The sequence below is a fragment of the Setaria viridis genome, chromosome 9 (assembly GCF_005286985.2).
Source record: "Setaria viridis chromosome 9, Setaria_viridis_v4.0, whole genome shotgun sequence".
NCBI classification, from domain to species: Eukaryota; Viridiplantae; Streptophyta; class Magnoliopsida; order Poales; family Poaceae; genus Setaria; species Setaria viridis.
This window is the reverse complement of record NC_048271.2, coordinates 35,818,519-35,831,226: the sequence shown is the minus strand read 5'-3', so window position 1 is coordinate 35,831,226 and position 12,708 is coordinate 35,818,519. Positions and strand designations below refer to the sequence as shown.

Here is a 12,708-nt window from a genome sequence, read left to right as displayed (position 1 = left end):
ACTCATGGCGCTCATCTTTGACAATCACAATCGGAGGTGGCCATGGTTGCTGCAGGAACTTACCACCTGGACTGCAGCTAAAGGGTGGCATGTCATTGGCCTTAGCTCAGCTACACTGTGCAAGCTCCATGCAGTACAGCGGGTAGCGGGTGGTAAAAATAGAAAGACTAGCATTACCTCAAACACCTTGGGTGCTTCCTGTACACCAGTGGCCGAACCCCAAGTCAGAAAACCAACACAGCAGGACTTGCGTTGGTGATGTTTGGCATGGAGGTAGCCATGGATAACATTGGTGCATTAACCGGAGTACTCTTGGGCGCTGCCAATGAAGTGGGTGCATGCTTCAAAACGTCGGCGTCCAAGTCACGACCAGACATCAAACACCTGCTGGGCGTCACCTTGGGATGCTTGCTGGTGGTGATTGGGTCGGCGAGGAAGACGTCCAGAGACAGGATGCATGGCAGTCGAGGAAGCAGAAGGCAGTGCCGATGTCGTAGTCGCGGACTCCAAAACGTGGGCAGCTTGGTAGAGGCCCAACGTCAAACACCTTGTGAGCGTCGCCGGTGGAAACTCTAGGGTCACCACAGGCACGGAAGCGGCGGCACAAGGTGGTGGAGAGGAGGTCTGGGAAGCCATTGGTGATGCCATAGATGTGGCTGCGGGCACATGAACAAGAGCGGCTTGGTTGTGACCCGCCGTCGAACACCTGGTGGGCGGCTCCAGTTGAAGCTGCATGGTCACGAGTGGGACGACACCGGAGGCCTCCCGCAGTGAAAAGGAGGTCGGTGAAGGGGATGAAGATGCCGGTTGCTCAACTGGGCTGCGCAATCGAGCATCCCCCTCTCGATCTTCCGATTCATGTCATCCAGCTTCCGATCAGTTCCTCGATTTTGGCCAGTATCACAGCACATATCTCCTTCTCCGTCATCTCTTCGGTTGTCATGTTCAGCTGCATTTTGGTGTGGCGGCGGCGGTTCCCGGATCGAAGTAGTTCTGGATACCAAATGTTACGAACCTACCGACTTTTTTTATTTTAGCTCCTTTTTCGAAAAATTTTCATAAATACGCTTCTAGCGGAATTAATTCTTTATTTTAGCTCCTTTTAGAAAAATTTTCACATATACGCTTCTAGCGGAATTAATTTAAAAAATGAACCTATTAGCTTGGCATGTCTTGACGCCAAGGTCCAGCCCATAGATCTTACATGACGATTTACCGCCAAACATCCTAGCGCCAGCTGAGGAACGCTATCCCTTAATTTTCTTGCTTCTTCATTCCAACTTTTCTTTGGTACCACAGTTCTTTTCTTGCTCCTCCAGCGCCGCCGCCCGTCGCCGTACCTCGCCGACCCTCCCGCGCCGCCGCCGCCGCCCTCCACGCGCGCCGCCCCTCGCCTCCCGCCGCCCCTTGCCGCCGCCGCTCTCTGGCGGCTGCCCCAGCTCCAAATCCTTCCGTGCGCCGGGAGGCATGTGAGCAGCGAGCAGAGGTGGAATCTGCATCGATTTGGGATCATGAAGGGTAAGACTCGAACCTAGCTCTGTAGCTCGTAAGTGTTCCCTACTGGTTGCTACGAGATTGGTTGTATGATTGAAATAAGACGCGAAATACTAGTGTATTGCGTAATTCCTGGACTGCTTGTGGTATGTGATTGCGTCTGACCAATGTTGATTCCTCAGAAATTGCAGGGAATAAGAAGACGTGTGCACTCCATTTCTATCCCTTAAAGTTTAGCAGCGATCTTCTTATTTCTGTTGTTTGTTGAATTCAAGCTGCCGTTGCTTCGTTAGAGCTATTTCTGGTTTTCTGCGTGTTACTTCTGGAACACAAGGAAGATTTACTCTATATGGTCTGGTGGTGTTTGTCGACCGGGGGATCTTCACGCACTACAATGCTGTTTTTTCTTTTTTTTGCGTCTGGATTGGTTTGGTGATAGTATTTGGTGAATTCAGGCTGCCGATCCTGTGTTTTCTGCATGCTTTGTAGATGCTTTTATTGCCTGGTATTGAAACTCTACACTGGAACAAGATCAAATTCTAGAATAACGTGGAATTTTCTTGAGAAGTTATATTATCAAATCATGAGAGTAGGATCCGCACTGCATACGACAATAAATAGTGGCAGACTATGTTGCTGTATTGCCGTTACAACCATAAAAAGCTGTGGTTTTAAACTCAAGGAGTTCATAGTCTGTCAGCACTCGGCATTTTTCGCAAACTACGTGTTTGTACTTGTCAAACAAATTTAAATTCTATTCTTGGATCTGTTGCTTGACTTGTTTCTATTGTCATTTTAATTCTCGTAGTCTGATTACTTTAGATTACTTTATGCTGTCGCAAAGATTTGACGATGCCAAGTAGGTGATGAAGTGATGATAGTGTCTTTTTCTATTTCAATTGAAGCAAATCGCTAAACTGAGGAAATGATGATTTCGCCTAAACGTTTTCTGCTTTTGGTGATTACATCTTGTCCTTACCTATTTGACAAGTAATATTTGTCTAAAATGTAGGTGGCGGTTCGAGACTCACAGCTTTCACCTGCCTTTCGGAGAGATGACAATGATGCTACAGGATTATTATTATGAACTTTGTGGATGTTCATTGTTAACTATTCTGGACTTTCATTGTGAACTATTGTGTATATGCACTTTCGTTGTGAAATATTGTGGATTTTTATATGAATGTGTCATATGCTTGTATGTTTGTATTTAGGTTAAATATTCATCTTATACTTGTGTATGGATTGTATTAAAAAATAGAGGAAATTCTACCGAAATTTCACTAAGAAGTGCCCTTTTCATTTTCTGCGAAAATTTCACTAAAGAGTACAACTTTAAGGTGCATTACGTCGCAAAATAAACATACGTCGTCTACCACTTGCATGCCTATGCTTAAAGTGCATTACATGACAACATAATGAAAAGTCCCACAGTAGACAATATTGTTCATCAATAAACCATAGAACTAGAAACTAATGAAGACTACTGAGTGCAACGTGGCCACTTTCCTTTCCTCAAGGCACTGGGATTCTCCTTAATCGCTGCTTTCGCTCGACGCGCATGCTCAGACTTCCTCTCCCTGTCTTCCCTTTCCGCAGCAACACGCCTCATTTCCTCCTCTTCCTTGTGCTCCTTTTCTGCAGGTTCCTCTCTGAGGCTCTTCTCCATCATCTCCTTCCTCTCTGCATCCCAGCGCAACATATCCTTTATCTTCTCCTTGTCTTCAGGATTGATATCAGTGTTGATCCACTGCTCAAAATCACAGAGCGGTGGAGGGGTCTGCAACAAATGCAAATTGTTAGAAAATAAAAAAACATGGAAAATAATTATAACACAACAACAATTTCTTACCAACTTGTTAATGCGGCACTGACGAAGTGTAGGCTCAAACTCAAAGTTGGAACACATTCAATATCTCTGCGTATACGTGTCATGTTCATCGGACTTGGCTAGCTTGCAAGGATCGCCGCAAAAGCACATAGGCACTGGAACACCACTAGGCAGAGGCAATGGGTCGAAGGCATTTTCGGTTAGCTTGGCGCCATAACTACAATTTAGTTTATTTCATTGTAAGAACCGAAAGCACTTAAAAATAAACCTACAATTAGGGTTTCCCATTTGATCCACAACAATGAACACATAACATAACTACGCGTGCTGAGGTTACCTTAGTTTCCTAGCTTTTCCACACCTCGACATCCTACGGTTGCATGAAACCCTAAGTTCAAAAATCCAACTAATACATAGCGAATCGATGTGAAAAAAAGCTACGAGGGAGAGAGGATACCTTGCTCTTCGAGATCTACGAACCAAATCAAAGTTTCTTAGGTTAAATATGCCGATTCGTAGTATAGGGCGAAGTGGGGAGAGAAAAAAACCTGAGAGGGAGGAGAAAAAAGGAGGAAGAAGGGCCCTTATGTTCGAAGTTTGGCGCCAGCCAGCTGGCGCCAAAGCCTCCGCCACGTCAAATGCCCCGTCAGCCACGACGGCTGAGGTGTTAGCTTGGCGCCAGCCACCCCGACGCCAAGCTATGGGTCCATTTTTTGAATTAGTTCTGCCAAGGTGTATTTGTGAAAAAAATTCACGAAAAGGGCTAAAATAAAAAAAAAGTCGGACTACCCTACTCGATCGGTTTAGTAAATAGGAGTAAGGAGGTTGAATTGGGGTTCTTGATTATCTTAATACAATAATGTCAAAAGAAGCCACTACGTTTATCGAAAGGAATTGTCACGTTAATCGAAAAAAGAGAAGGATATGGATCGTTGGATTTTATGAAGATCAAACAATCTAGAGTAATCGAAAGAGTCAATGTCAAACACAACTCTGTTGGATTTTATGATAATCTTATGGCCTGCAATAACCTAAAAAGTCCATGTCAAATACGTAATAACAAAAGAAAGGAAACATACATGTCAATTCTCATTATATGGACAAACATATGACGTTGTCATGTCTATTTGCGGAAAGAAAAAGATCATGGAAATTAAAATGAAGCCAACTGTGCCGTGATGGACATGACAACGCTACCATCCTTGCTAGAGGTTTGGTTAGTAATATGCCGTAATTGATAGTCTACACATTTTTTTTCTTTAAAGTTACTAGAGATTTGGTTAGCAATATGCCGTAATTGATAGTCTACACATTTTTTTCCTTAAAAAACTGTATTGGATCTGCTTCCAAGTGACTGTGGCAATTCATGTGGCCAGCGATTAATTATAAGTTACAAGGGGATGCAAACGGCAATACTAATGTGCAAGGATGACTAGGAGACAACAAAATTGAGCGGCGATACAGTTATGTTCTGTAGCATCATCGGCAAGAAAGATACGGCAAAGCAGGAAAAGGATCCTCTTTGCATTGATCGACTGTTGTCCACTTCACTCACGACAGCAAAGTTCCATGGCGCGTTTCCGAACTTAAATATGGCCTCGCCCTTGCTCACTACGATGTACTTCATGCTTGGAAGTGGTGAACATCCATAATCAAACCCGGCGAACAGCCGAACAGGTGTCCTGTGCCCAGGTACAAGCATAAATCACTATTACATGATGGGTCATCACCATTGATCCCAAAACCTTCATCACCATTAGTTTGGAGATCACCATTAGTTTGGAGACCTGCACGGTCGGATGTGTAATCGGCGGTGATGAGCACCGTCAAAAGAAAATAAAAAAGAAAAGAAAATACCTGCCGCCGTGCAGCAAGCTACCGTCGCAGCTCCCCCGCACGCGTCGCCGTTGCCGTCATCGGTCCCTTGTGTCGCCATTGCCATCATCGGTCCCTCGCGTCGCCATCACCGGTCCCCCGCGCACCAATGAATCACTGCCTGCCACCGGTCTCCCGCATGCTGCTGAGTTGCAGCCCACCGCCGGTCCCCCGTGTGCCACGCGTTGCCGTCGCCACCTCCCCGCACGCTGCCGGTCTACCACGCGCCGTCGAGCTGCAACCCGCCACTAGTCCCTCGCATGCCGTCACATTGCCGTCGCTGCTCCCCCGTGCGCCGCTGCGTCACATCCCAGTGCCTCTCCCTCTCGCGTGCCGCCGCTTCCGGCCTTATCTCGAGCACTGCTCCCGCACCTTGCCCCACCACCACTCCTCACTGCCAGTGAGGGGTGAGCGGAGGGCGGAGGAGAGGAGCAGCAAAGCGAATCCGGCTAGCCGCCGCCGTCGTCTATTGGGGGATGGAGAGAGATATGAGGATGGATGGATGTGGATAAGGCTGGAAGAAAGAAGCGGATGGGAGATAGGGAGAGATGTAGAGAGAAGCGGATGGGAGGCTGGATAAGAGTGAGAGCAGAGAGGTCATATACCTGAGTTCGTCAAAATTAGAGGTGATAAAATTTTCGTGTTCATGGTCCATCACCACCGAGTTTAATTAGGTTTTAGTTACCAACCTGCTGTGAAATGGAGCGTCACCGTTGATTCTAATGGTTGCTGCCCCCACCAACTCCAGAACTGGTGGTGAAAAGACACCATTGTCAGTTCATAAAAAGTATAGTGTCGGTTCATAAAAAGCGACGGTTATATATAATGTTGGTGAAAATTATTTTGTAGTAGTGAATGCAGTATGATACCTCAAAATCAAACAACGTTTGACGAGCTTGGTCACTGCAAACTCGAATTAGAGCGTCTGCAGATGTGTTCTTTAGTGAAATAGTTCTAAATAGCGGGCTAAAGAGGTTTATCAGTCAGACTCTAAATCAGCTGGTAGCAGGCTATAGCAGCTAAATTATACGTGAGTACAAATAGCGGTTTCCTACCTCAAATAGCAAATAGTTATATAGTGGAGTTATAGCCAGAGATTTAAAACCTAAGCAGTGATAAACCTCGAAATGCACTTGGCAATAAGATAGGCACGGGCATGGCGCCGCCGAGCTCGGCGTGAATGGCACATGAGCGTGTTTCCGCCGGTTCTAGATGCTGCTCACCGCCGTAAGACGTATTTCTATGTTTTCTCTACCGTCTGGACTTCTCATTGCCAAGTGCTCTTTATTTCTTTCTCCAATCTGCCATTGTTGACGCATTGCATTGACTTATCCGGCTCGATGCTACACATACGTGTGTGCATAAGATAGTCGTACTAACTGGCATTGGCATCGTCAGTTAGTTCTCTCCACCGGCCAGCTTCAGTAATCTTTGCAGCAGCTAGCTAGTTCGGCTGGATTCACACGCAAACACACACTTGCTGTATACGTATGCCCTCCTTGCTGCCTTTGTAGCTCGTCCCGTGTGCGCCAGCTGCCGCCCGGCTCAATCAAAGCGAAATCTACACGGGTACCTACTCCTCCTGATCACACATCGATCGATCAACACATTTGTTATACGCAGATTTCAACGCGATCTCGGACAAGATCGAAAGAAGAGATGATCGCTTGTGAAGAGATCAGGAAACAAGAGAAACAGACCAAATTAATCGATACACATTACTACACTAGATCGAACGCACTGGCAATTAGCTTATTAGGTGGCAGTCTATTACGTTGTAGGAGTACTACTTACTCAAAGTCTCTCAAACCCACACGTACCAGCAAGCACTTGGTAGAACAAACACGGATCTTTGCATCCTAATCAGCAAGTACAAACCACAGACCGATTAAAAAGAGAACACGCTAGTAACAGGGAGCATCGAACCCACACCACCGTACGCTATTGCTGGGAAACAAGAAAAGGCCACGCACGCTCATACAGGTCATGGCGCCATTGGCGCTCCCCCGGCGTTGCCGGCGGCCGCTGCCTCAGCGGCAGCGCGGCGGATCTGAGCGTCCCGGCCCTTCCACCCCATGATGCAGCAGAGGACGGAGAGGAGCAGGACTACGAGGGCGATGCCGATGCAGATGCCGACGATGAGGCCGATGTGCTCGCTCATTGTGCTCGGCTCGAGCGAGGAGCGGAAGGGACCGAGGAGAGGACGGACAAAACCGCTGGCGAGGCGAGGCGAGCGAGCTCTCACAGGGGATGAAGGAGTGAGACCGTGACTGAAGCGGCTTAGAGGCTTAGAGCACCTTTTCAGTTTGCGCTCTACAGCAATCGGCGGCACTCGTAATGAGATGAGCTTAGCTTGAGCTGGAGCTCACGCGCTGAAGCGTCGTGCACGAGGCACGGTGGGGCCGACGTGTCATTGACGCGTGCGAGGCTTGCAGTGGACTGGTTGCCCGTTTCATGCAACTCGCACAGCTAGCATGCAGCCGTGCGCAGCACTACTGTTGCAGATGGAGAACTGATCGTGAAAGAACATCAAGAACAGGAGTGGGTGCAGCTCTCCGCAGGACCGGACCCAGCTGACGAGTGAATTTTTACTACCTTTCCCTTCCACCCACTCGCCTCCCTTTGACGATCTCTGACCAAGGACCATATACCCCTGCGCTACCCTTTCCAGGTTAGCTCGAATTGGAAACCTGGGCTTTTCCGTGGAAATCGAATGCGTTTGCAAGGAGTGGCAACACGTCGGGGGCCACCCTCACGAGCTAGCTACTTGTCTCGACCGCGACGGCACTGTGCGACTGCGATGGCACATGGTGGGCTGGTGGCTCGTTAGTCGTCACGCTCCAGCCCCAGCACTACTGGAAAACGCAGGTTTCCCTACAACTCCACATCCTAGGGAAAGACTGAAAAACTGTGGGGAAGCGTTTTCCCTAGGAATTTTTGTAGGGAAAAGATTTCTAGGGAGGATTTTGACGGGAAAGGGATCGTGCCCTAGTAAAACCCTAGGGAAAGAAGATTTCCCTAGAAGATTGGAGTTGTAGGGAACCAGTTGACATGTCAGTACATCCTACGTGGAAAGGTACTTTCCCTAGGTTCTATATTCCTAGGGAAACTGACTGCAACAGTTTTGTTGTTCAAATACAGCATTTTATTTTTATTGCTAATTCAATATTCGCTTTTTATATATATTGTCGTGCTTGTTGGTAGAACGGTTTATTGGACTGCAATTAAATGAGAACATTCTTATTGACAGCAATATCTATTTCTTTTGATTGAATTGTACACCAAGATTCATTTGCTACAATCATGCAAAAGGAGGTAAAAAGAAGAAAAAAGAGCCCCTCCCACAGCTTGCCGTTGCCGGCCAATGGATGAAGCCACCACCGGCCAAGCGGACGGAGACCACAGCTAGCTAGACCTGCAGCCTCCGCTCGCCGGACCCGCAGCCGCCGCTTCGCTTTGTCCAGCACGCACCCTCGCACGTCAGTTCGGTCTCCTTCCCCTAGAGCTGAAGCTGCTGAAGCATGGAGACCCTGTCCATCTGCACTTGTGAAATCAATCGACAAAAGCTGCAGCAAAATTAGGTTCCAACGAAATACACAACAAACCCACAAGAAAAAAGAATCAAGCAAGAACACATGAAAGGGCCACGCGCCCACCTTCTTGTGCACCTCAGCGGCACGGCTCCTGTTGCCCCCGAGCGGGCGCGTCGGCCCTGCACGCCTGTAGGACGCGCAGGCCGCTCGATCCGCGGGGATACGCTAGCAGTATTGCTCGCTCGGCCGGATCCACCGCCTCGCCGCTCGCTCTGCGTGAACCCATCTCTCGGCTCGGAACGTCAGCGTGAGCTCGCCGGAGCCGCAGCGGCTGCCACGCCGCTCGCTGCGGAGCCCTACCAGTCGTTGCTCTACGCCATGCAGCTAGGAACTAAGGGGAGAGAGAAGACTGAGCCGAGGCCTTCCGGGATCGGAGGAGAGGAGAGAGTGAAGAGAGCCGGTGAGAGGAGACGGAGAGCCTGCTGGGAGAATGCTATATATCGGTTGCAGCCTGGGAGAAAGATGTCACATCATGCTGGCATGTATACGTAGGTGGGTTAATTTTGTTATTTTATTTTTTTCCATGCGCCATGCATGCGTAGGTGGGTTTCTTTTATTATTTTAGGGTGGGTTTCTTTATTATTTGTTAGCTCACATTGAGTTGGTTTGTTTTATTTCTTCGACGGTGACTTGCTTTTTTTTTCTTTTCGTATTTTGGCCTAGGTTTCTTCCGCTTCCTTTTTTCCCGTTTTGTTTCTTTTCATTTTTTCTCACTATTTTGTTCTTCCGTTACTTCTTCAAATGTATTTTTTTATTTTTAACCTTTTCTATTTTTTTCATTTTTGTTTTTTCCCTTTCAATTTTTTTTCTTTTCCTTTTTTTATCTCTTACCCTTTTTTCATTTATTTTTTATTTTCTTTCTTTTCTTTATTTATTAAATTATATTTATATTTTGGTTTTGATTTTAACTTTCTATTTATTTATTCCTTCACTTCTAAAAAATTTATTTTTATTTATATATCAACTTGTTCTACTGCATCAAAATAATTTATTTATAATGCACATGTATTCTTTATATATAAAATTATCTATTCACGTGTGTATACATTTTGTTCACGCTTATAGATTTATTTGTTCGTGATGTTATAATATTTTTTTGCTTTATATACTAAATTGTTCGACAGTAAGAATAATATGTTCTCTTTATAAACTAAATTGTTCAACAATGTTATAATATTTGTTCGTGATGTTAATTATTTATTCTCTATATAATCTGAATTATTAGTTTGTCATAATAACTAGTTTGCATGTGGTTCTAGTTTTTTTAGATTAATTTGATTGCGATGCTAAATAATTTGTTGAGTTTAGTAGATAAGTTGTTCAAAGTTGTGGATTTGCTAAATAATATATGTTCACTTTATATACTGACTTGTTCGACAATAAAAATAGCTTGTTCGTGATGTTATAATATTTGTTTGTGATGTTACAATATTTATTCATCACATAAACTCAATTATTCATATGTAATAATAACTAGATTAATTTTTTAGACTAATTTGTTCTAAATTATTAGTTTAGTTTAGCAGACTAAGTTGTTAGATGCTGTGGTTTATTTGTTCATAATGTTCGGTTCCTTTTTCTCCTATACAATCAAATGTTCATAATGCACAATCTTTTTGTTCGCATTATACCATTTTTTGTTCATCATGTTTAATTTTTTCATAGAAAATAGTCATTTGTTCGTGATGTTCAATCACTTGTTCGCAAGAGTCAGAACTAATTAATCCGTATCTAAAAAATATTTTTAGAAAATATTATCGAAATATAGTCAAGTGAGATCTTGTTTTGAAGATCTTATCATAAAAAACGTAATGGTGTAGTTAAAATTTAATTTGGATGTTCGGTTTATGAGTTATGACTTTTTTAGTTTTTCGATCCGTATTCATGTGGGTCACATCATCATTTTTTTCTTTATTTGCATGCATGCATGCATGCTCTATCCACTAACTCGTATTTTCTTTATACTAGTTATTGCATGCAGCGGTCAAGCGGGAAGGCTCCTTACGGATGCTAGACAGAAGACGACAGCAGTAGAATTGTCACCTTCAGTAATACCTAGACACGTCCGAGATAGTTCGCTTAAAAAATAGGGATTGGTTAAATTTGGACTGGAGAGGCACGGTAGTGTTTTGGCAGTCAGCCAAAAAATTTTCATTCATGTGACTCAGTTTCCCTACGATTCACTATCATTTTCTAGGAATACATGCCATGGACCCATGGTACACTCACATGGCACAGCATCCTTGCCATCTATCGCTGCGGCAGGTGCTAGAGTAGAGCCGGTGAGATGGCTTTCAAGACGAGATGCTCAAACGGCAGTGAGGATTTGGGCCTTCCACACTGAATGGTTTGCACGAGAGAGTTTCTAGGTCACAGCAATGCCAACCAAGGGGTTAACAATGGCGGTAGAGGAGGCTATGGTTGGATTTAAGATGTGTAGATGTGTTTGGCTCTGATTACCATGTAAAATAACCAGAGGAGTGGAAAGTATTGGTGGAACGCCGTGACTCTCGTCATCGGCGGCTTCGCGTTTATACGAGGCGAGAAAAATCCCCTCGCGTGGGGTACAACTTGGTGCACAAGGTTTAGGAGACCAGGTGTTGGTTGTTGTGATATACAAACAGGATACCTACAATCCTAACCAAATCTATCTACAACAGCTAACAACATTGACTAACAACCGGTCACCAATATCTCATGCGCTAGATTACAATGATATCACTTTTTCATCTAATAGAGGGCACCATGATCGACACGGCGAGAGGAGGACGACGGGCTCTGGCCTGTGGGTCCCTTGCTCGTTGCACGCAACGTATACCTAAAATCCTAAACAAAGCGAGGAGCCTGCTGTGCTTTCACTGCGGCGCCTTTGACGTTTTGACTCCGTCGTGCAGGCGCAGCTGCCCGGTCTGCGGTATGCCCATTCAATTTTGTTGGCCTGGTATTGGGTTATCGATCCTAAGTTCCTAGTAGCAGGCCTGCTTAATTCGCTGTACAACTCATGTGTCGATGACATGCGGGCCCTTGGACCCACCTGTCAGGTTTCATGGGCGGCCCTGGATCGGATCACACAACGGTTTGTCGGACACATACTACCTGCGTTCAAGCAACCGCCGCGCCGTTCATTTCTCTTTTTTCCCTTTTTGTGCTACTCAATATCAGCGCGTCCGAATGTCCGATCCATGGCGAGCGCGAGCGCGGTGTGCTAGCCCTGGCGCGGCCACGTGGATAGTCCATCGGACTCGGACTGGGACATATGGCGACGTCGCCATGACGAGCATTCGCACGCGTGACCGCGCCCGCGACTGCATACTGCATCAGGTAGCAGGGGACCAGCTGGCTCTCGGTCATGCATATGCAGCCGCGTCCGCGAACACGTACGTCGAGGTCGGAAAAGGGATGCACGTGTTATCTTTTTTTTTGAAACTTTGATGAACACGTTATCGTTCAGCACGAAAGAGGAGAGAGGAAATGCTCAAATTTCACTAAAATCGCCCTCTCGCGATCTGTAGGAAATAAAACTACCAGAACAAATGATCTTCCAGTTCCAGATAACAAACCAAGAAGACAGACCAAATAGCTGCACGTAGTACGTGACACTAGAACTGGCGACGATCTTCCAAAGAAATAAAAAAAAACAAGCGAAACACTGACCAAACTGCTGCTGTTAGAATGTAGAACCGGCCATGATTAGCACACAATAATATCGCAGTAGTTGCTACTCAAACAGTCAAACACCCACACCACACTGAACGACGATCATCTGTCAACCTTATCATATCTAGCAGTACCTTACAGACTCATCACACACCCTACACAATGAACAAACGACAGAGGAAACAGTAAAGCAGCTAGTTAGCAAGCACGCATGACACATGCATGCGTCGAGGCCCGAGCCCACACCCCAGCAACTAA

The 12,708-nt window shown here is 45.8% G+C and overlaps 3 long non-coding RNA genes across 3 annotated transcripts; 1 reads left to right on the top strand and 2 right to left on the bottom strand.

Moving 5' to 3' along the window:
• The first annotated feature begins 801 nt into the window (after positions 1–801).
• On the top strand, positions 802–2,695 carry LOC117835854 (uncharacterized). The gene is made up of 2 exons (XR_004635976.2): positions 802–1,518; positions 2,507–2,695. It is a non-coding gene; the product is annotated as an uncharacterized lncRNA (long non-coding RNA).
• A 77-nt stretch (positions 2,696–2,772) lies between these two features.
• LOC117835853 (uncharacterized) lies at positions 2,773–5,875 on the bottom strand. The gene is made up of 2 exons (XR_004635975.2): positions 3,347–5,875; positions 2,773–3,274 (listed from the first exon to the last, which is right to left on the bottom strand). It is a non-coding gene; the product is annotated as an uncharacterized lncRNA (long non-coding RNA).
• A 2,549-nt stretch (positions 5,876–8,424) lies between these two features.
• On the bottom strand, positions 8,425–9,334 carry LOC117840183 (uncharacterized). The gene is made up of 2 exons (XR_004636955.2): positions 8,857–9,334; positions 8,425–8,738 (listed from the first exon to the last, which is right to left on the bottom strand). It is a non-coding gene; the product is annotated as an uncharacterized lncRNA (long non-coding RNA).
• Positions 9,335–12,708: the final 3,374 nt, after the last annotated feature.